Genomic DNA, 23,484 nt, shown 5'->3' on the forward strand with positions numbered 1-23,484 from the left:
ACCCTATTGTTGGATTAAGAAATCCCAGCGGCTTTTTCTTTTTTTAGTGTAGGGGCTATAGATTTAGGATTAGTTAGTTAATGTTTTTTCTTGTTTTTTTTCTTCAGGAATGAGAGACATTAAATTTTGTCTGTTTATTATTAGATGTGACAATAATTTTTATTCTCAGATACATTGTAATTATTCCATACTTGTATAGCATATTTTTCTTGTTCTTACACTTGTTATTTATATATATAAAATATATATATATATATATATATATATATATATATATATACATTTATTAAAAATTATTATATATAAATTTTAACTTGAGTGGTCTTAAGGAAATTGTATTATACACGCAAGGTAGTAGTAACAGTTCATGGCTTGAAAATGTGGGATCGATAAGAGCAGTAAGTTTAAATTTACATTGCAGAGCTATTGGTCTAGAAATACAATAATTTAATTCCTTTAAGTGAAAAGCGGTCAAAAATAATTTTTCCTCAGTGTTCAATTCTAGGCTACATGACAATATGAATAATATATGCGATACTTGTGGTTTCGAATCACCTTGGTGTCAATGAAATAACTTCTGTGTCAATTGTGCACAAGAATTTTGTTTGGAAAGTTAGGTAACATTGTTTAGAGGAATGTACATTGGTTACTTCCAGAACAATCATGTTTCCATAGATCCGTCCCAGCTGCATTCGCTCATATTTAAAGGGCTCCTCCTGGAGCAGGTCTAAATCCAGTCCAGGAACATAATGCCACCCAGTAAGTGCCTTTTAATATTTTTTAATTAATTCCACTTTTTAGGTTAAAACCCCTCAACTCCTTCTCTCCCACTTCCCCATCTCTGATTGAGCTTCTGAAACCCAGGCAAGTTCTGAATTTGGAACATTTTCTTCAATGAGCTGTGCAGCAAAGGAAAATGATGCAATTGCTGTTCAGTAGCATTTGATATCTTGGAGATCCAGTGCTACTGATGGAATGGCAGACCTAAAACTGAGATGTGGTGCTTGACATACAGTGATCTTCACTGTATTCTTAATCATGTGGATGAAATTTTGTACCTTGTTTTAGAAAATGGGATAAATTTATATTATGTCATTGTTGAATTTTCTAACAACAATCTCTAGATAAATATAGTGTTTCTGCACTTGAGGGATCTGTTGGCAGCTATTAACAATTACAAAATCACAAGATAAAGGAACAGAAGCAGGCCACTAGGCCCATCGAGTCCGTTCTGTGACTCTACACTAAGCTGAACTATGCACACACCTAGTTCCAATTTCCAGCCTTTTCCCCATATCCCTTGATACCCTTACTAATTAGATACTTATCAATTTCCTGTTTAAATTATCCCAGTGATCTGGCGTCCACCGCTGTATGTGGCAGTGAGTTCCATAGACCTTCTGTCTAAAGATGTTCTTTCTCATCTCTGTTTTGAATGGATAACTTCTAATTTTAAGACTGTGACCCCCTTGTCCTTGATTCACCCACCAAGTGAAACATCTTGTCCACATCCACCATATCTAAACCTTTCAAAATTCAAAATATTTCTGAGATCCTATCTCATCCTTCTATACTCCAAAGAGTGCAATCTAGGAGCTGCCAAACATTCCTCATACATTAGCCCTTGCATTCCAGGAATCATCCTCGTAAATCTCTTCTGCACCCTCTCTAACAACATCACATCCTTTCTAAGATGAGGGGCCCAAAACTGACACAGTACTCCAAATGATGTCTCACCAGTGCCCCATAGAGCCTCATCAACATCTCTTTACTCTTATACACTATTCCTCTTGAAATGAATGCCAACATAGCATTTGCTTTCTTCACTACCAATGTGTTCATATCCTTCTGCAACTTTACGATTTCTTCAACACTTCCTGCTCTGCCACCTATCTTGGTGTCATCTGCATATTTAGCCACAAAACCAGTCATTCCATAATCCAAATCATTAATATAAATTGTAAACAGCAGTGACCCAAGACTGACCCTTGTGGAACCCTGCTTATTACAGGTAGCCATCCTAAACAGGATCCTTTAATTTCAACGCTTTGCTTCCTGCCTATCAGCCAATTTTTTACCCAATCTAATATCACCCCTGTAATTCCATGGGCCCTCATCTTATTAAGGAGCCTAACATGCAGCACCTTATCGAAAGCCTTTTGAAAATCTAAATATACAACATCCACAGCCTCCCCTTTGTCTATCCTACTTGAGATTTCTTCAAAAAACTCTAATAGGTTGGTCAGGCAGGATGTACCCTTTTTAAAAAACCATGCTAACTTGGACCTATCCTGTCCTACATCTCCAGGTATTACATAACCTCATCCTTGAGAATCAACTCTAATATCTTCCCAAACACTGACGTCAGACAAATAGGCCTATAATTTCCTTTTTTGTCTCCCACCTTTCTTAAACAGTGGAACCACATTACAACCTTCCAATCCTCTGGAATCATGCCAAAGCCAACTTTTTTCAGAACCTGTGGGAGTACCTCATCCAGTCCAGGAGATTTATGAATCTTTAATCCATTCAGTTTGCCTAGCACAATTTCTCTAGTAATCTTAACTCTACTCCCTGAAGCCTCTGTTTCTCAGGGATATTACTAATGTCTTCCACAGTGAAGATTGATGTAAAATATTGATTTAATTCTTCTACCATCTCTTTATAACACATTATAATTTCCACAGCATTGTTTTCTATTGGTCCTATGTCAACGTGGCTCTCTTTTATTCTTCATATATTTTTTAAAAACTCAGTATATTTTATATTGTTTGCCAATCTCCTTCCATATCTCATTTTTTCTTTCCTAATGACTTTCTTTGTCTCTGTAAGTTTCTAAAGGATTCCCAGTCCTCTGATTTCCTACTAATTCTAGATTCCTTGCACGCCCTCCCTTTTGCTTTTATCTTGACCTTCACCTCTTTTGTTAGCCACATTGGTACAATCTTTCCTTTGACAAATTTCCTTTTCCTTGGAATATATCTATCCTGCATGCTTTTTAATACTTGCAAAAATATCTTCCAATCCTGCTCTGTTCCTCCGACTAAATTGCTTTTCCAGTCGACTTGAGCCAGTTCCTTTCTCATACCAATGTTGTTAAAAATAGAACATAAAACAATACACCACAGGAACCATCCTTTTGGCCCTTGATGTCTGTGCCAGTCATGATGTCAAATTAAACTAAATCTCTGCAGCTTGATACATATCCCTCAATTCCCTGCATATTCATGTGTGCACCTGGAAACCTCTTAAATGTAAAAATACAATGCTAAGAGAAACAGCAGGTTAAACAGTGTCCTTTACATAGCAAAGATAAAAATGCATAACTGACATTTTGTGCTTGAGTCCTTCATCAAGGTATGGAAAAATATCAGAAGGTGCCTGAATAAAAGGGTAAGGGGGAGGTGTGGTTGCAAAGGCAGGAGGAGACGGGTAGAGAAGGGAGGAGAGATGGTGAGGTGAATAGAGAGGGAAGAGGGTGAAGATCTGATGGGGGAAGGGAAGGGAGGGGGCAAGGAGAGCAGATTAGCAGAAATCAAAAAAGTCTGTGTTAATGCCATCTGGCTAGAGAGTGTCCAGATGGAAAATCAGGTGTTGTTCCTCCAATTTACGGGTGGACTTGGTGGGATGGTACATGAGGCTGTAGGTATGGGAGTGTGACGCAGAATTGAAATGGTTGGCCACAGGATGGTCTCTGTTACTGGTGGGGACAGAATGAAGGTATTCAGCGAAACTATCTCCCAGCCTGCGCCTTCTCTCTGATGTAGAGAAGGCTACAAAGGGAGCACCAGATGTAATAAATCAATCCTGTGGATATACACGTGAAGTGTTGCTTCATTTGAAAGCCCTGTTTGGGGGGCCCAGACTGTGGTGAGGAGGAGGTATGGGTGCAGGTGTGGCACCTCCTGTGGCCAGGGCACTGGGTGTGGGTAATTGGTGGGGAGGGATAATGCAAGAGGAGGTCATGGAGGGTTCGGTTCCTATAGGAGGCAAAGAGGGGAGGAGAGAGGAACACGTGTCTGGTAATGGGATTCTGTTGTAAGTGCTGGTAATTCCGGAGGATAATGTGTTGGATGTGAAGGCTGGTCAGGTGGTAGGTGAGGATAAAGGAAATCCTGTGTTTGTTGCATATGGGGGTAGAGTGGGCCAGACTGATGAGTGGGAATTGGAAATGGTGAAGGTGAGGGCTGAGTTGATAATGGTGGAGGGAAACCACATTTGTAGAAGAAGGCAGCCATTTCAGAAGATCTGGACTGGAAGACCTCATCTTGGGAAGAGATGTAGCAAAGTTGGAGAAATTGAGAGAAGGGATAGGGTGTGAGGAAGTATAGTCAAGGATCTTGTGGGAGTTAGTGGATTTGTAATATATGTTGATGGAAAGCTTGTCTTCTGAGATGGAGATGGAGAGATCCAGATAGGGGAGAGTGTTGTCAGAGATGGACCAGGTGAGTTTGAGATCAGGATGGATATTGGCCATGAAGTGAATGAAGTCGATGAGGTCATTGTGGGTGCATGAGGCAGCCCTGATCTAGTTATCAATATAATGGAGTAAAAGTTGAGGGGTCTTGCCTGTGTAGGCTTGCAGCATGGATTGCTTCACAAAGCCCTCCAACAGTCAGGCATAGATGGAACCCAAAAAGGTACCAAAGTCAAATCTTTTGATTTGGAGGAAGTGAGAGGAGTTAAAGGAGAAGTTGTATAGAGTGAGGACAAGTTCTACCAAGTGGAGGATGGTGGTGATAGAGGGTTACTGGTTGGGTCTTTGGTCTTCTTAAGTGTTACTACTGTATCTGCTTCCACCAATATCGCTGGAAGCCTTTTCCAGGCGCTTACCACTCTCCATGTAAAAAAAAAACTTGTCCCAACCTCACCCTAGGATAAAGATTCTGATTGTGTACTCTATCAAAGCCTGTAATAATTTCTTTCAGGTCTCCCCTCATCCTTCAATGTGACACAGAAAACAACCCAAGGTGGTCCAGCCTATCCACATAGATCATGCCTTCTAATCCAGGCAAATTCCTGTTGCTCCTGTACTCTTTCCAAACCTGTCTATCCTGTAATGGGATAACCAGAACTACACAAAGTTTTATGTTTGTTGTTGTACTCATTGGTCTGCCACATGAAGTCAAGTATGCCATACACCTTTGGCTCTCTACCTGCTCGCGTGGCCACTTTCAGGCAGTTTTGGTCTTGGATTTCCAGATCCAATGCTGTGAAAAGTTGTGTCCTTAACCCTGTACTTTCTCTTTTGTGGAACATCTCGCTGTCTGGTACCAGCACTTACAACAGAATCCCATTACCAGACACGTGTCCAGATTAAATGCCATCTTCTGCTCTCCTTTGATAGCCTTCTACATTGTTCACAGAGGTGTCATGTGCCAACTTACCACCCATCCACATTTTATCACATTTTATTCAAGTAATTTATATATGTGTGTATTATATACATTCACACCCCACCCCCCCCAACCCCATGCATTATATGTTGAAAGAACGCACATAATTAGTAGCAGGCTTGGGAAAGTTAAACTGGCAATTTTTAGCGGGCATGGGAATCTAATAATGGCTTTGAAAGATTGCACACAATTTATAATGGCCATGGGAAATTTTGATTTTGAGAATATCTCTTTGTACTGAATGCCATTGTATTCCTATAAACAGGACGTACAGATAGGGCACGGGCACCTTTTCAATGTTAATTGCCCAGACCTGACCCTGAGGGAGGAGATTAACATATTGGGTGCCTCTAATTTGAGACATATTAAAAACTCTTGAAGCCGCCTGTCTTCAAGCTATTTAATTGATTTCTACAAAACTTTTTAATGTGTTGCAGCAGGACATCATCTATATAATGGACAATTGACACCTCTAAGGGTAGTTGATTGGGTGTTAATTTTGGGAGGTTAACTGTGGCTGATAATGGTAGTAATGTGCTTTGTCTCCTCAACCATTTAAATGAAATTGGTTTTGTCAGTTGGAATTTGGAATACTACACCCATGTGGTATATGCATGTGAGCATTATACAAAAATATTTTACTGTAGCTGACTGCTACAAAGAAACACACTCGCAGTGTCGGAGGTTAAGGTCTGAGATTTATTGAGGCTGGAAAAGCTCTTTTTATACAGTTGGAGTTCCCGTCGTTTGTTTGATTGACTGACATGAATAACAATAGTGGGCAGAACATTCTTGCGTCAAGATACTGGCGTCTCCACGGGTTGTGTCAGGTCAGTGTGTGCCGGCTTGAGCCTGACTGCGGTGAAGACCTCTGTTTTGCTAACAATGTCCAGTTTGAAGGTGGCCCCGTTGTTCCAGATAACTCAGAAGGGGCCTTCATAAGGCTTCTGTAGCAGTAGATGGTGTGGCCCTCTGCCCACAAACACATACTCAGTCTTGGAGTTCTTTAGGGATGTTGAACTTGGCTTGTCTGTGTCTGGAGGGTGGGATCGGAACCAGGTTACTGACCTTTACCCACAGCCTGTCCAGGAAGGTGGTTGTGTCCATCTGTTGACCTCTGGCAGGTGGGATGAAATACCCGGGGACCATGAGTGGAGTTCCGTAGACGAGCTTGGAGGAGGATATGTGAAGGTATTCCTTCATGGCTGTACGAATCCCCAGCAGTGCCCATAGCAGTACGTCCACCTAATTGGGGCCCTTGAGGTGCCTGAGGAAGCACTCAACCAGCCCGTTAGACTGCGGGTGGTATGCTGTCGTGTGGTGTAGCTGAGCATCCCAAAAGTTGGCAATGTCAGTCCACAGGCTGGAGGTAAATGATGCGCCTCTGTCGGAGGTTATGTGGCATGGTAGCCCGAACCTTACTACCCAGGACGAGATGAGTGTCTTGGCGCAGGATCTGGTGGATGTGTCGGCCAGAAGGATTGCTTCTGGCCACCGGGTAAAACAGTTGACCACCATGAACAGGTAGCGCAAATCCTGTGAGATTAGTAAGTGTCCCACTATGTCCACGTGAATGTGGTCAAACTGTTTCATTGGTTCGAAAGGCTGCGGGGGGACCTTGGTGTGCACGTCTTGGCCCACCCGCTCTATTGTTTCAGCAACCCATGCCACGTGTACTTGCTGGCCACTAACCAGACTGTGGTCCTGATTGATGGATGTGCCAGCCCTGTGGATGGAGTCAAAAACTCGTCGCCTCTATGCCGTTGGGATGATAGTTAAAACCTGCCCAGTGGCCTGGTCACACAGTGGGGTAGTGTTACCAGTGCCAACTGGCATGTCCTGAAGCTGCAGCCCTGTGACGGAGGTCCTGTACTGAGGTATCTCGTCTTCCTGCTGCTGTGCCTCTGCCAGTGTCATGAAATCCAGTCCGTTAGCCAGAGAAAGGATGATCTGTCTCGACAAAGCATCCACGACCTCATTGTCTTTTCCCAAGATCTGCCTTACGTCAGTGGTGTACTCCGAGGCGCAAGACAAATTTCTCTGCTGGCGGGCTGACCACGTGTCGGAGATCTTGGCCAGGGCGAACATCAGTGACTTGTGGTCCATGAAAGCCTGTCCCTCTAGGAAGTACCGGAATTGGCAGATGGCTAGGTACAGCACAAGTAGCTCTCTGTCGAAAGTACTGTACTTTAGATCAGGGGCCATAGATGTTTGCTGAAGAAAGCGAGTGGACGTCAACTTCCTTCTGTCTGCTGCTCCAGAACATCTCCAACCGCCATTCCTGAGGCATCAACTGTGAGGGCTGTGGGTGCGTCTGACCTGGGGTGGTCCAGGAGTGCAGCATTAGCCAGGGTTTCCTTTGCTTCCATGAATGCTCGTGCGGAGTCGTCATCCCAGGTGAAGAGTGGGCGCATGGTTCGAGCCGCTGCGGGGATGAATCCATGATAAAAGTTGACCATCCCCATGACCTCCTGCAGTCCTTTGGTCGTACTGGGCCTCGGGAAGTTACGGATAGCCTCCACCTTGCTGGGTAGTGATGTGGCCTCGCATTTGGTAATCCTGTGGCCCAGGAGGTCAATCGTGCTCAGCCCAAACTGGCATTTAGCCAGGTTGATAGTAAGGCCAAACTCACGTAGGTGACTGTAGAGGCTTTGGAGGTGTTGTAGATGTTCCTGCTGGGTTCTGCTCACCACCAGGATATCATCTAAGTGGATGAAGGTTCTGACCAGGTCTCGACCCACCGCATCCATCAGTCACTGCAAGGTATGTGCTGCGTTCTTGAGCCCGAATGGCATCCTTAGGAACTCGAGCAGCTTGAATGGAGTGATGATGGCTATCTTGGCGATGTTATCAAGGTGCACTGTGATTTGGTGCCACCCTTGCACCAAGTCCACTTTGGAGAAGATTGTCACTCCGTGCAAGTTTGCTGCAAAGTCCTGGATATGCAGCACAGGGTAACGATCTGGAGTGGTGGCCTCGTTAAGCTGACAATAGTTGCCACACGGTCTCCAGCCCGCAGATGCTTTAGGCACCATGTGTAGGGGAGAAGCCCATGGACTGTCCAACTGCTGACAAAGCCCAACAAGCTTGCGGAACTCCTTCTTGACCAGTTGGAGCATCTCCGGGGGAAGTTGACTTGCCCTTGCATGGAGAGGTGGACCCTTGGTAAGGATGTGATGCCTGATGCCATGTCGAGGCACCTCCACCATGAACTGAGGGGAAAGGATTGACAGGAACTTGGCCAGCACCTTGGAGAACTCATTGTCCAAGCTATGGATAGAGTCCAGGTACAGTGCCAGGAACCCGGCGTCCCTCAATGCAAAGGTTTGGAACATCTCCGCATGCACAAGTCTCTTGCCCCTGAGGTCTACTAGGAGGCTGTGGGCCTGCTTGAAGTCTGCTCGGAGGAGTGGCTGTTCTACCGTGGCCAGCGTGAACTCCCACGAGAAATGACTGCCTCCAAACTGCAGCTCAGCACTACATGTGCCATAGGCCCATATGCTGTTTTTGTTGGTAGACCTCAATGCGGGACCTGCTTGCCTGCATCTAGTGTTCAAACCTGTTGGGGGCATCACGCTGACCTCTGTTCCTGTATCCACCAAGAATTGTTTACTGGAAAGGCGAACCCATACATACAGGAGGCTCTCTCAATGGCCAGCTGCTGTGCCCATCAGCGACGGCAGTCCTTGTCAATTCCCTGGAACTCGCATCTTCCACTCCTTTCCAGGGGCTTCCTTGGTCTGGTTGCGAAACCGTGACAAGCCCCACAGTAGCCGAGCACTTCTGTTTCTGCTTCCACAGAATATCTGCCCATGCTGTGACTTTCCGGGGGTCGCTGAAATCCACATCAGCCAGTTGGATGATATATGGCAGCTGCTCCAAGAACACCTGCTCGAACATGATGCAGGACTCATGGTCTCCCAGGAGGGTCAGTATCTCATTCATGAGCGTTGACGGGGCTCTGTTCCCTAGCCCATCCAGGTGGAGCAGCCAATGCCCTTCTCTCTCACCTCGAGATCCAAAAGGTCTCAGTTAATAGCTCTTTGAAGGCAGTGTAAGTGCCTTCCGATGGTGACCTGTGGATGAAGTTGGCCACTCTGTTTGCAATCTCTGGATCCAACACGCTGACCATGTGGTAGTCCTAAATCTGGAACTGAGCCTCAGTCTAGTCGAACCATACGCTGGGTCGAACTGTCCAGAAGGTCGGGAACTTGAGGCCGACTGCGCTAATCGCTGCTTTGCTATCCATCGCTGGATTTAGATGCCATCTAAACCATCAGGGTCACCAATTGTAGCCAAGTGCTACAAAGAAACACGCACTTGCAGTGTGGGAGGTAAAAGTCTGAGATTTATTAAGGCTGGAAAGGCTCCTTTTATACAGTTGGAGTTCCCGCCATTTGTTTGATTGTGACATCAGTCGCAAGAATAACAATAGCGGGCAGGAACATTCTTACATACGAATACCCTTCTTCCCCAGCCTGTTATTGATCTATTAGCTGGGCAGCTCGGCCAGTGCCATTTTAGGGCTGCTGGTCTTGTACTGCTCCAGGTTCACTGTGCTAAGGGGTGTGTAATGCTGCTGTTTACTTCTGCACACGCTGTGCGATGTGCCGGCTTGATCTCTGCAGTGACGGGCCACTACATTACCCAATTTATGATTTTTGGCATTTTATATGCATGTGCATGTTAAATGGGAACACACATGCTCTCTCGCGTTCTCACGCTCGCTCGCAGGATACCCAGCATTGCTTTGGAAATAAGGCTATATGGTTGAAACAAAATACCCAAAACACTTCAAATTCTGCATAAATTTTTTTTCAAGGACAATAGTTATATTCTTTGTAACAGAAAATGGTGCTGCCCTTTGGCTGGTGGCTTTTGTTTGCATTGCTTGGTGTCTTGCTTGTTCTTCCTCAGTTTCCTGCCGCCTGCTCCTTGTTTGAAAGGAGGCCGGGTATTGCTGTTCTGTTTCCTGCTGCTGCCCCTTGCCTGTCTGGAGGTCTGAGCACTGAGACAGGCCTATCGCTGCTATTCTGTTTCTTGATGCCTGCTCCTTACATTTCTGGAAGCATCAACAATGAGGCGAGACTAGCCTTACATTAAATACAATAGCGAAAACCTACTGGGGACAAACATTACCTAAGTTGATGGAAGGAGAAGGAAAGAAAAGAATGGACTCAGTAGAATTTCTGGTGTATTTTTGTTGAATGACAACATTGTCTGACTGGTTTAATGCAACCTAGATTGTATACCTAAAATGGATGAGAGGGGGGGGGGTGGGGGGGTGGCTTGGGAGGAGGGAGGGGGGAGGGAGAAAAAGTCACTGTAAATGTGTGAAAAAGAAAAAGTGTATATCATGGCTAATGTGATTTATGGTGTGAAAAATAAAAAATTTTAAAAAATTAAAAAAAAACAATGAGGCGAGACTGATGTTCCTCTGCTATTTCTTTATTTCTTCACTGACAAAAGGCAAAGGAGGAAAAACCCAACCCCAACCAACCAATTTTCCCTTGTAACCGCTGCAATCGTGTCTGCCTGTCCCGCATCGGACTTGTCAGCCACAAACGAGCCTGCAGCTGACGTGGACTTTTTACCCCCTCCATAAATCTTCGTCCGCGAAGCCAAGCCAAAGAAGAAAGAGTTGTCTAATTCTACAGGCTTGTGAAGAGCTTCTGCCAATGTTGTTTCACTTTTTTGAATTGGGTTTTTCCACTTGTTTTTATTCTGAATGTTCATTGATGCTTAGCACTGTAACCAATTGAGGGGTCCCTGGTGCAAGTTCAATTTTTTTTTTTAACTTTTGAACTTCATTGACCTTAAAGATTAAATTCAATGTGGCCATTACATTCAGCTTCAAATGTTGCCCCTCCTTAACCTCAGACATTTCAAGAGGGCGCCACATTGATTTGCACGGAGAACAGATAAACACACACATACATGCACAAATTAGCTCCACGTGCACGTACACACTCTGTTTCTACACACATATGCACACAGTTTCAATACAGTTTCTACACATATAGTATATACACACATATGCTATATTTATATATAATATATATATATATATATATACACACTACATTTACTACATATAAATAATAAAATATGTATATAAAGCGAGAAATTAAACAATAAGGAAGTGCCAACAAATATTAAATAATGTGCATATTAAGAGCCCTTAAATGAGTCTCTGATTCAGTTTGTTGTTTAGGAGTCTGATGGTGTAGGGGTAGCAACTGTTTCTGAACCTGGTGGGATGAGTCTTGTGGCCCCTATAAACACAATCCTTGTGGATCCTTGATGATTGCTGTTGCTCTCCGACAGTTTATCTGCTTGGTGGGGAGAATTTAGCCTGTATTGTACTGGCTTGTGTTCACTAACCTTTGCAAGGCTTAATGCTTGGCAATTTTTCCACCACATGCAGTATCTGTAGAAGTTTGACAAGGTTTTCAATGTCATCCCAAACCTCTGAAAACTCCTGAGAAATAGAGGCCCTAGTGTGTGTGTGTGTGTGTGTGTGTGTGTGTGTGTGTGTGTGTGTGTGTGTGTGTGTGTGTGTGGTGTGTGTGTGTGGTGTGTGTGTGTGTGTGTGTGTGTGTATGTGGTCCAGAAAAGGTCCTCCGAAATAGTGATTCCCAGGAATCACTCTCTCCGCCAATGATTTTTCCATGATTACTGGATAGCATGCATCCAGTTTTCCCCTCCTGAAGTCCGCTATCAGCTTCTTGATTTTGGTGACATCGAGTGCCAGTTTGTTGTTAGTGCACCATTTGGCCAAGTTTTCAATATCCCTGTGAAATATAGTTATTGGGCTTTGATACTAGCTTCATATAATAAAAAGTACCAGTAATATATCTTTCAGACCTCCAAGAATTCCTTGTGATCTGGAATTTCAACACAAATGTGTTAGTTTCTGTAATGTTCAAAATATTTTTAAAAGTAATATCACATCTTCACAGAGCTTGCTTATTTTTGAGGTGATGAGAGCAGTCGTGTCTTGCCAACTATGGGTGTCAAAGCAGATATCAGAAACTAAGAGATCTGCACATTCAACATGTTGAGATTAAAATAAATATGAATTCACAAAGTCTACAACAGCTCTGCCGGCAATTGGAGCAAAACCATATGTAGACAATATATCTGTTGATTTCAATTTTTGAAAGTATTCTATTTTTACACCTTTAGTTATATTTTCTTCATGGACATAGTTGAAAAGGAGACTTGATTGAAACTGATTAGTAAATTATCCTAATGCAAATTGTTAGCAAATTAATTGAGTGCTATTTTTAAAAGTAAAAATGTGTTGATCTTGGTTGGAGTTGACTAACTACTATCATTTCCTATTGTTCCTCCAGACTTTGTTTTGTCATTGATCTAATTTAGAGATGCTATTTTGAGTTAATCAGCCATATTATTTTACACCCATCTGGGCTCATTTTTTTTTCATTTAGGAAGGGACTCGATCCTCTGCAGTGGGCTACCCTCTTTAAAACTGCTTATCAGTTTAATTTTTTAAAATATTAATTGTGTAATAAACCCTTATTTTGGTTTTCTATTTTTAAAGAGACTTGTAAGCTGTATAAGTAATATCAATGATATCTTCAAATAGTCAAGTTTATAAAAAAATTAAAGGCTTTCACACCAAAAGAAGTGACAAAATTCTAGACCAAATCATTTATGATTTGCAGGCAGCTGGTTTTCAGTAAAATCCTTTTAATGTGTGTCAGAATTGTATTCAGAGGAGAAAGCATTGATAAGTGAAGATGGTTGTTGAGGTTAGGGGCAGATTTTCCTCTGCTGCATGGAGAAGTAAAACAAAACCAACTAGTTGAACTACAATAAAGATTACTTTCCTATTAGCAAATGCACCTGATCCTTTTTCACAAAATAATCCCCCAAAAATTCTAGAAGAAATCAGTAGGTCAGGCAATATCTGAAAAAATAATCAGTGAGTATTTCATCAGACCCCTTGTTTTCAACCTGAAACCTTAACTATCTTTTTCCACAGATGCTGTATGGTTGCTGAGTGCTTCTCGGACTTTATGTTTCTGTTTAAGATTTGAGCATCAGCAGTTGTTTATTTTCTCATCCATCTGATTTTTTTTTCCTTCAGTTCATATGCAAGCATTTTATCTGCCCTCCCCTGCAGTACCCAGAATGAGCCATGGCATCTCTCAGCATTCCCAACAATTCATTTTTGAGGGCCATGATGAGACAGAGTTGGAAATAGTTTTGGCTAAGACAGAGGTCAAAGCAGGTGTTGGGAAGTGGTTTTATAGATACCATCCAAGGGCCACACTGAGAAGTTCTTCAGGAGATTATTGCATCTTTGAAGGCTGATGATTAAGTCGGGGAGGTGATGTCAGTGATGGCAATCACTGGAGAGGCAGGCAGGCCTCAGAGGGGAGGTCTGAGGAAAAGTCATCTATGGAGATGGGCTCCTCCTTGGGCTTGGTGATACAAAGTCTCAGGCCAGACCCCAGGCACTGATTGGAAAAAGACCAGGGACCAAGGACTACGATGGAGGATGGGCCTCCTGCTTGGCTGCATGTGCTGATGGCTTTGGAGAATCATTAGACATAATCAGATCACATGTTTTTTCCTCATGATAGAGATTTTGGCAAACATGAGGTAGGTTTGGATCAATTGAATAATGAATGTAAAGAAGGAGGAGGGCATTATTTGAATATTTAAGGAGTACTTTAAGTGAGACTCTACCAATGTGTAAGAAGTTGATAAAATTTCAGTAGAGGAATGATAGTAAAGATAATGGCTGGCAATAAAATCGATGAGCAACCAATAGAAAAGCTGGCTATGTTCAAAATAATCAAGTCACTTCTTCCTGATAGAACGAGTTGCCACAATCTTCTAATCCTGCTCTGAAGTGGGAATTGTCAGGAAATGCAAAATGATACTATGTTCAAAGAGCAGTGTAAGAACATGTCCATTAACTACAGGATAGTCAATTTATTTTTAAGAGTGAGATTTTAAGGGACAAAATTATTGAAAAGGGACCTGGATCTGAAAGAGAATACACTCAAGTTTAGAATATAGAATATTACAGCACAGAACAGGCCCTTCAGCCCATGATGTTGTGCTGACCCATATTTTCCTATCAAAAAAGCCCTACCTCATAACCCTCTATTTTCTTTCATCCATGTGCTTGTCTGAGTCTTTTAAATGTTCCTATTGTTCCAGCCTCCACTACCACCCCTTGCAATGCACTTCAGCCCTTCATGATGCTCTGTTTTAAAAAAAACTTAACCCTGATGTCTCCCCTAAATTTTTCTCCCTTCACTTCATACAGATGTCCTATGATGTTTGCTACTCCTGCCCTGGGAAATAAGTGCTGATTGTCTACCTTATCTCTGTCTCTCATTATCTTGTAGACCTCAAAGTCATTTCTCATCCTTCTTTGCTCCAAAGAAAAAAGCCTCTGCTAACCTATGATATCAGTGCCCTCCATAATATTTGGGAGAAAGATACCCCTTCCCCCATATCCCCTCTGCGCCACAGTTCCAAACCTGCAATCAAATAATTCATGTGACTGAAGTGAACATTCCAAACCCCACGCAAGGCTATCTGCGCACATCCTGCCCCGACCATGCAGAAATCAAAGCACCCTTTGCACTCCGTTCTCTGTTTATTGAAGATAAATCATGTTTAATAATCATTGAATTAGTTGATGAGATTCAAAAGATATTGAAAGAAATGCAACAGACAGCATTTATCTATTTCTGAAAGAAAATATTTGATAGCTTCCCATCTTCAAAGCAAGCTTACAAAATGAATAAAAGGGCCAGTGAAAAAGTGGATAAAATGTTTTTGTATGGACAGGAAGCAGCAGGAGATAATAAAAATGGTGTATCGGTTTGAATAGTGGTTAGCGCAACGATGTTACAGTGCCAGTGACTTAGATTGGAATCTGGCGGTGCCTGTGAGGAGTTTATATTTTCTTCCCATGTCTGCTTGGGTTTCCTCCCACCCTTCAAAAATGTATGGGGGTTGTAGGCCAATTGAGTGTAATTGAATGCCACGGACTCGTGGGCCGGAAGGGCAAGTTACTATGTTGCATGTCTAAATGTTTTTTTAAAGTAGAATTTAAAATTTAGAATCAAGTCCAGGTAGCTAGCAGTGGCAGATGAACTACCACCCGGGCCCTAGGCTGAGCATTGGTCAAGCCCTACCTGAAAGATTCCCCTCTACCCCTTTTCCGCGAGCCGCCCTGACACTTCAGATGAGTAGTTCCGACACCGGTCGCTTCCTCCAATTGGTTCTGGCTTGAACTGTCTTGCCAAAATCCATTCTTCACCCCCGCCCCACCTTTTCTCCTGAAGTGTTGACAATGCTGAAAAAGACTATATCCCTGCTTCGTTTCTAAATGCTTCCCATTGGTAACACCCAGAACTGTCAAGTACAACTCATCAATCTCTTAGCCGTGGCCTCTTGGAAGAGAGTTGTTCACTTGTTGCTTCAGTTGCAAAGGGCATTGTAAGTAATCAGTGGGGTTACTCGGTTTCCTGGCTGGCACCAGCTGAATGCAGTGCAGCCACAGGGAAAGGGGAATCTGGCTAGGTCTGGGTCCAAGCACAATCATAGCTTATGGATTTTGCATGGTTTTGCCCAGCAGTCGTGAGCACAAGTTGCCAGTTGTGTGAGTGGCTATGGACTCACAGACACACTGGCATTATTACAACAAAATGCACCACAAATGTGTTTCTAAGAATCTTAAACACCCAGTGAAACCAGACAAAGACGGGCCAGTGACAGCAGAGTCCCCTTACCTTGCAGGCCACTAGATTTCAGCCTACTCAGCCTAATGGTTAATCCACCACTGGTAGCTGAATATATGGCCCGAGCTTGGCATCTGAGGACAGCTTATATTGCAGGAGGTAGCATGATCCTGACTACTCTGCATAGACTTCTTTTCTCTTCTTTCTTTCTTGTTTTTTTACAAAATGATGCCGAAATGTGGTGACTTTTTTCTTGCCTTTGAATGACATGCATTTAGAGAATTTTTCATTGTATTGCAGTACATATAACAATAATTAATAAATCTAATCTAGATCTAAATAACGTTTTTTTTCTGAATTTAAGATGTTACCCTAAAATTATTCTGCAGGTTAGTGATAATATTTTAATATCTATTTATATCTTTCATATATCTCTATCTCTCTGCCATTTTATACATACCTGTGGAATGTTACTCCAAGGTGTAATTTGCAATGATTTGGCAGCTCTCAATTTATACTTTTTCTGGGTGAAATGTCTTAATGATCTTTAACCTTTGATCTCATCAAAACTCTGCTATTTATGCCCTGGATTGCCCATTTCTTTACCTTTTCTTTCTCTACATAACTTCATCCTTGCATCACATTGACTGTGAACACTTGTTCCTCTGGTTTTTGTCTTGTCTGATGAGTGATCACAGTATTTACCCTTTAGAATTCTTTTTGTAAACCTCCATTTTTTTCCACACTTCCTATCCTTGACTCTTCGTCACAGCAGGTTTTTATCAAGGTAAAGATTCTGGTTACATGAACAAAAACCATTTCATGCAGAGCATAGTTGGAATATGCTATATGTATACTGCTTCTAGATCGATAGGTTCTACTGTAGCTTTCAAGGGACACTTGAACAAATATATGGTGATGAAAAATTTGTAAGGCCTTCATTGAAAGGCAGAAAGGGTGGAACTTAGAGCATTACTCTGGTAGAAAGCCAGCAAATTCACAATGCACTGACTTGCCTCTTTCTGAGCTGTAAATAATGTATAATTTTTGTTTCAATGTTTATTCCTCAGTTAAATATTTGTTTTCCATATTACTTTTGTAAAGCTCTTTTCTATTTTAAATACAGCTTGATATTAGCTACTTTTTGTGAATATTTTATTTTTATTTTGTGGTCAAACAAGTATCAAGAATTAATCATTACAAATACATAAAATGAAATGAAATCACTGATACAGGTTGTCCATGATTTCAAATAATCCCATCCCTCTTCCCCCAAATAAAACCCCATGATAAGGAAGGAAAATAGTAAACAGACGAGAAATAAAGAGAAAGTGAATGAATAAAAATAAATTAAGAGAGAAAGAAGAGCTGTCAGGATCTGGAATCCACTCCATAGAGTCTCATTCTTTTTCTTGTCTGGATCTCAAATATGGGAAAGAACAGGGATGTAAAAAAACTCAAAAACAGAATAGGTATCTTAGATATTCAACTCTGCATTGTCCAAATATGGCTGCAATATGTACAAGAACATATTATACTTCCTTAAATTGTAAGTAATTTTCAACTATGCATTTCCACATTCCCTCAGGCTATACCGAGAAGGGAATCAGACTTCCAGGTAACTGCAATACATTTCCTGGCCACGGCTAATGCAACTTTTAGAAATTCTAATTGACAGCCACATTTTAGATCTTAGGTCCACAATATTTCCTTGGAGAAACAATTCTGGACTTTGTGGCAATTGTTTTCCAATAATTTGGTTTAATAAAATTCTTAAATTTTCCCAAAAGTGTTTCACTTTAGAGCTGGTGGAATGTGAAAAGGTACCTATTTCTTCCCCACATCTAAAACATAAATCCAATGTATTAGAATGTAATTTATGAAACTTCTGCAGGGTAAGGTATAGCTGATGTAAAAAGTTATATTTCACCAAGCTACATCTTACATTAATTATACTAGTCATGCAATCCTGACATAAGTTGGATCAGTTTTTGTCATCAATAATAATATTCAAGTCTGATTCCCATCTTTGTTTTGACTTGCAATTCTCCAGTTTAGGGATTTCTGATTGAAGTAAAAAAAATACATTACTGATGTAAACTTCTATGTGTTCTCCTTTCAAATCAGAATCTCCATTTTACTGCACTTTGGTCGAATAATGTTCAGTTCAAATTCATCTCTGAAAAATGTTCTTAATTGAAAATAGCAGAATATTGTATTATGAATATTATTCATTTTTAAACTGTTTAAATAACATTAATTGCCCTTGTACTTAAACATATCTGATTCCTTTATGGATCACATATGTAGAATTTTATTATCCATTGTTAAAGGAATTAATCTACTTTGAATCAAGAGCATTTTTGGAGTTACTTTTCTTTTTGATGCCATTAAATTGTTCAATTTGTGCCACATATTCAAAATATGCTTTATTAATGGTGCTTCCTTTCCACCAGAATAAATTTAGTGTCCCATTTATATATAAAATCTTGTTCTCTCTCTCCGACTTTATGCAGTTAAATTTCCACCCATGAAGACTCATCTCTTGTGTCAGAGGGAAGTGACAAATTTCAATTGGGTCGCCCAGTAGTAATATTTAAAATTTGGGAGTTGTAGCCCTCCCATATAGTATTTCCAAGTCAATTTTTCCATGGAGATTCAGGCTAACTTGCCTTTCCAGAGAAACTTCCTAATTAACATTCAGATATTGGAAGAGACTGAAAGAGGTATTGTATGTGCAGAAATATATTCATTTTAATACAATTCACTCTTCCAATCAATGTTATTGCAAGAGTTACCCATTTATTTAAATCTTCAACTTTTTTAAAGCAAGGGAGGGAGTACATCTTGCATAAATTCTTTAAATCATTATCTGTTTTGATCCCCAAGTACTTTATCCTCTTGTGAGGCCATCTAAATTGTGAATTCCTTTGGTAGTTTATATAATCCCCGTCAGTTAATGATATGATCTTGCTCTTGTCCCAGTTTATTTTGTACCCAGAAATCCTCCAATAAATCTTCCAGTTGTAAGTGCAACCTTTGTAGAGAATTTTCAGGCTCTCCCAGATATATTAATATGTCATCTGAAAAAAGACTAATCTAAAGATTAAGTCTATGTCCCATTGAATATTTTCTGCCTGAGGTTCTACGGCCAATAAAGAAAGCCAGAGATATTGGACATCCCTGCCTGCTGGATCTGAATAGTGGGAATGTTGGAGATACTTGACCATTGGTCACAACTTTGGCCTTAGGTTCATTATATTGGGCTTGAATCTAGTTTATAAAATTTTGACATAATCCAAATTTCTTCACTACTTTAAATAAAAAAAATCCCACTTCATTCTATCAAAGGCTTTTTTCACATCCAAGGCAACTGCCACACTTAATTCACCACTTTTCTGGGCCAGATGAATTATACTAAGCAATCTTGTTACATTGTCTGTTAATTGCCTTTTCTTTACAAATCTTGTTTGGACCTTATTTATCAATTTGGGCAAAAATTTTGTCAATCTATTTGCCAAAGCTTTGGCTAGTATTTTATAGTCTGTGTTTAATAAAGAAATCGGCCTATATGATAAAGGTTTCAATGAGTCCCTGTCTTTCTTGGGGATTAGCTAAACAAAGAAAAAAATGAGCTTAAAGGTGATATTGAAGACTGACAAAATGTTTAACAGTTAAACTTTCACGAGATGGGCTGCAAGCAGTGAAGTTCTCAGTTGAGATGAAATTGGAAATTTGTCTTGAAGAATATTGGAAAATTTACTCTTTCCATGAGAGTTTCAGGATTGGCAGGGGTGAGGTAGAGTCTGTGTGAGCCACTCTCTTTAAGCACTCTATGGTGGACCAAATATTTCCTAGGATTTTGCTAAAGGTCAAGTGGATTGTTGAGCCACAAGGTGTGTGAAAAACAAGAGAAGCTTCTGGGTTACTTAGGGTGGGCTGTATAAAGAAAGACACAATTAAAATAAAAATGTTGCTTGAATAATCAGTCTGTTGGTACAGAATGCTGGCTTTTTCCTTGTAAAGTTGTGACCTTCAGGATCTTAGCTTCTCTGCTGCTTGATACAGCATGTAATATACCTTTGGACAGAACAATAGTAGCACTTCAGACAGGGTATAGCAAGTTTAGTATTTTGTCTCTGTGCCAACTCATGCAAATGCATATAAAGAAACTAATAATGCTCCATTCTGCTGTTCTGCATTGAAGAACCGTGGAAAGCAAAATAATCAAACTCGTATTCAAAGTATTTGTTCTGTGTTTGTTGCAAAACTTGGCTTTGTGACCTGGTGTCTTCTACCTCTCCCCTCACTCCCACACCCTCCTCACGAACTTCATTTCCATGGATTTTTTTTGTTTAGTCTAATTTATTGCTCTGTCATGAACTCTTGGATCTCTATAGTTGGTTTGTTTTTATTATTTTATTTTTAATTTCTTGTTTTACAGCATGGTAACAGGCCCTTCCACCCCATGACCCGGTGTAACCAATTAATGTAAAATCTCTGCTTTTGGAGGGTGAGAGGAAACTGAAACACCTGGAGGAAACCCACACAGGAATGGGGAGAATGTACAAACTTCTATGTTACCGCCAGATTTGAACCCGAGCTGCAGCCGCTGAAACAGTGTTGCACTAACTGATACGATAACCATGCTGCCTGAATTTTTTTCCAAATAAAATTATTGTCTCAAATTAGATGTAGATAATAGTGTGCAGGTATGTTATGAAATCAGTAGTGACTAGAATTATTTTCCGATGTTACTTTTTCCAGGGAAGTAACTTTTTAAAACTGCTATATTTAAGAAAGCTTCATTTAAATAATGTGAATGTTAATTTATATGCTTGTCATCACATGATTTTTAAATTTCAGTTTAAATTAGATTGTAGATTGTGCCACAGCACTATATAAATGAGAATACTGCAGAAAAGAAATGACAATAGATGGCAAACTGAAAACTATATCAGGAGAAACTGAGCATCAATGGTCAAATGACTGATGGGTGGAGCAGCCTTGCATAACCATTAAGATGTACAGTGCTCTCCACAATGTTTGAAAAAAAAAGACATTTTTTCCTTATATTCGCCCCTGTGCTTTACAGTTTTAAATTTGTAATCAAACAACTCACATAATTAAAGTGCACATTCCAGATTTTATTCAAAGTTATTTGTATATCATTTTTGTTTCACGATGTAGAAATTACAGCACTTTTTATATAGAGTCCCCTCATTTCAGGGCACCATAATATTTGGGACATTTGGCTTCACAGGTGTTTGTGATTATTCTGGTATGTTTCATTGGTGCAGGTATAAGAGAGCTAGGCTTGCTTCCAATCTTTTGATCACCTTTGGGGTCTGCAGTTGCCATTTTTCAACATGAGGAACAGAGTTGTGCCAATGAAAGTCAAAGATGCCATTATGAAGTTGAAAAACAAGAATAAAATAGTACGAGACATTGGCCAAACCTTAGGATTACCAAAATCAACTATTTGTAGCATTGTTAAGTAAGAGCTCAGTAATTGCAAAGGGACTAGTATTCCAAGGAACACCTCCACTGTTAATGACAGAAATATTCTCATCATAATGAAGAAAAATCCCCAAACACCTGTCTGACAGGTCAGACACACACTTCAGGAGGCAGTTGTGGATATGTCAATGACCACTGTCCACAGAAAACTTCATGAACAGAAAATAGAGGCTTTAACCATGCCTTCCTAAATCCCTTTAGTAATTCAATTTTATGCCAAGTGCACAATTTAAAATTATGCTTTATTTGCCTTGCAGCTATTAAAAATATTGAAAAAGATCATTGTTCCCAAGTCAACACACTATGCTTCCCCCATCAAAGAAACAATAATTAGCACTACAACTTCTGCATTCATGCTGCCAGTATTCCTTTTGTCCCACTGATAACAATTTTACTGAAGAATCTATGATGTGGTATTTTGCCACCAGCCCTTTGACTTAATTTTAGATGAAAATTTTTGATTGTTATGTCTTCGTGGTTCATTTTGTATACAACTACCTGATTCACTTGAATCCAAAATTAAGTTGCTGAAAGTTTGTCTTGAAAGGTGTAGTTAACAATCAATAGTGGGACATTATAGTAATTTCTAATGAAGCACCACTATCAAAATATCAACATTTAAGTTGAATTCTTGGAAATTGCAGGGTACTTTAACATTTTAATTTGCTGTTTAAATTTTAAATATGTATAATATAATTTTTTATTCCAGTTAGAACATTAACAGTTGATGGCCATCTGATGCACTGTTAGTGATTTTAATATTGTTTTTCATCCTCCAACCTTTGCTATTTTTTCATATATATGTAAACAAACAAAACAACACTGGGGAAAGGAATTACTGAAAATTTAACACAAATGGTTTTCGCCTATTCATAAATTCAACTGTGCTCAACATGGGGTGAGAGACAACAAGAGCAGGAAATGACACATCTGTGCTTTGCATTCAAATAAGCAAAGCAACAGCAGGGAAATTCAAAAGCAAGAATCATTTCTTGAATCCTAACCCAAGAAATGCATAATCTGAAGAAGGCAACTGAAATTATAGTTTGATTAAGCACTGAAATCACTGCAAGGTATTTTCAAGTTACTTCCCAAAATATTTCATTGAACAGAGACAAATGCCATGGAACGGAAAGAAACTATACTATTATCATATCCACTGAACGGAACAATTACTCCTGGGATACATTTAACTACAGGAAAAGTGAAATGCATCTCAGGATCCATTGCAAAAGTAGTAATGAGTGGAATGCATATGCTAATATCAGTGTGTAAATAGCCCAGCAACCTAGAATGTTCTACTTCAAAATCAGAGCTGGTAATATAACAATGCAAGAAACATTTTAATAATGTCACTCAAAATTTGTGGTTCAGAAAGGGAACAAATTAAAGAGTTCATATTTCCACACATAGTAAGTTGCTCCAGGGGGTTTGTAAAATGTAAAATTGTCAAATCAGAAACCTGCAGTGTCTTGCAGCATGAAATACACTCACAATACTTTTGAATTTATTATAGCTCTTTGTCATGGTACAAAAAATGTGCTTGGCTGCATTGTATTGGCACAATTTAGTTCTGCAGGAAACAGCACAGTTCTTTAACTTCAACTTTGGAGATGCTATACCATTTCTTCCCATAGAGATGTTTTTAAATGCTAAATTTCATACGTGACCATCATACTAACTCCTATCTAGCTTTACATTATATTGAAAAAAGCAATAAAATACTCTCACTGCTCACTGAGAACACACCACTGCCTTGTAACATTTTAAATAAATGTAATAAAAGCAATTGAGTTTGATTAAAATAATGAGCCACTGGAGGAACTCCACAG

The 23,484-nt window shown here is 40.3% G+C and overlaps 1 protein-coding gene and 1 long non-coding RNA gene across 3 annotated transcripts in view; both read left to right on the forward strand.

The window, feature by feature from the left end:
* Positions 1-23,484, forward strand: part of LOC138736682 (exostosin-1-like) — a 441,690-nt gene that overhangs the window by 194,545 nt on the left and 223,661 nt on the right. The window lies entirely within an intron of this gene.
* LOC138736684 (uncharacterized) lies at positions 6,044-20,820 on the forward strand. Its single transcript, XR_011340504.1, has 2 exons — positions 6,044-6,226; positions 20,577-20,820. It is a non-coding gene; the product is annotated as an uncharacterized lncRNA (long non-coding RNA).

The sequence above is a fragment of the Narcine bancroftii genome, chromosome 6, assembly GCF_036971445.1.
Source record: "Narcine bancroftii isolate sNarBan1 chromosome 6, sNarBan1.hap1, whole genome shotgun sequence".
NCBI lineage: Eukaryota > Metazoa > Chordata > Chondrichthyes > Torpediniformes > Narcinidae > Narcine > Narcine bancroftii.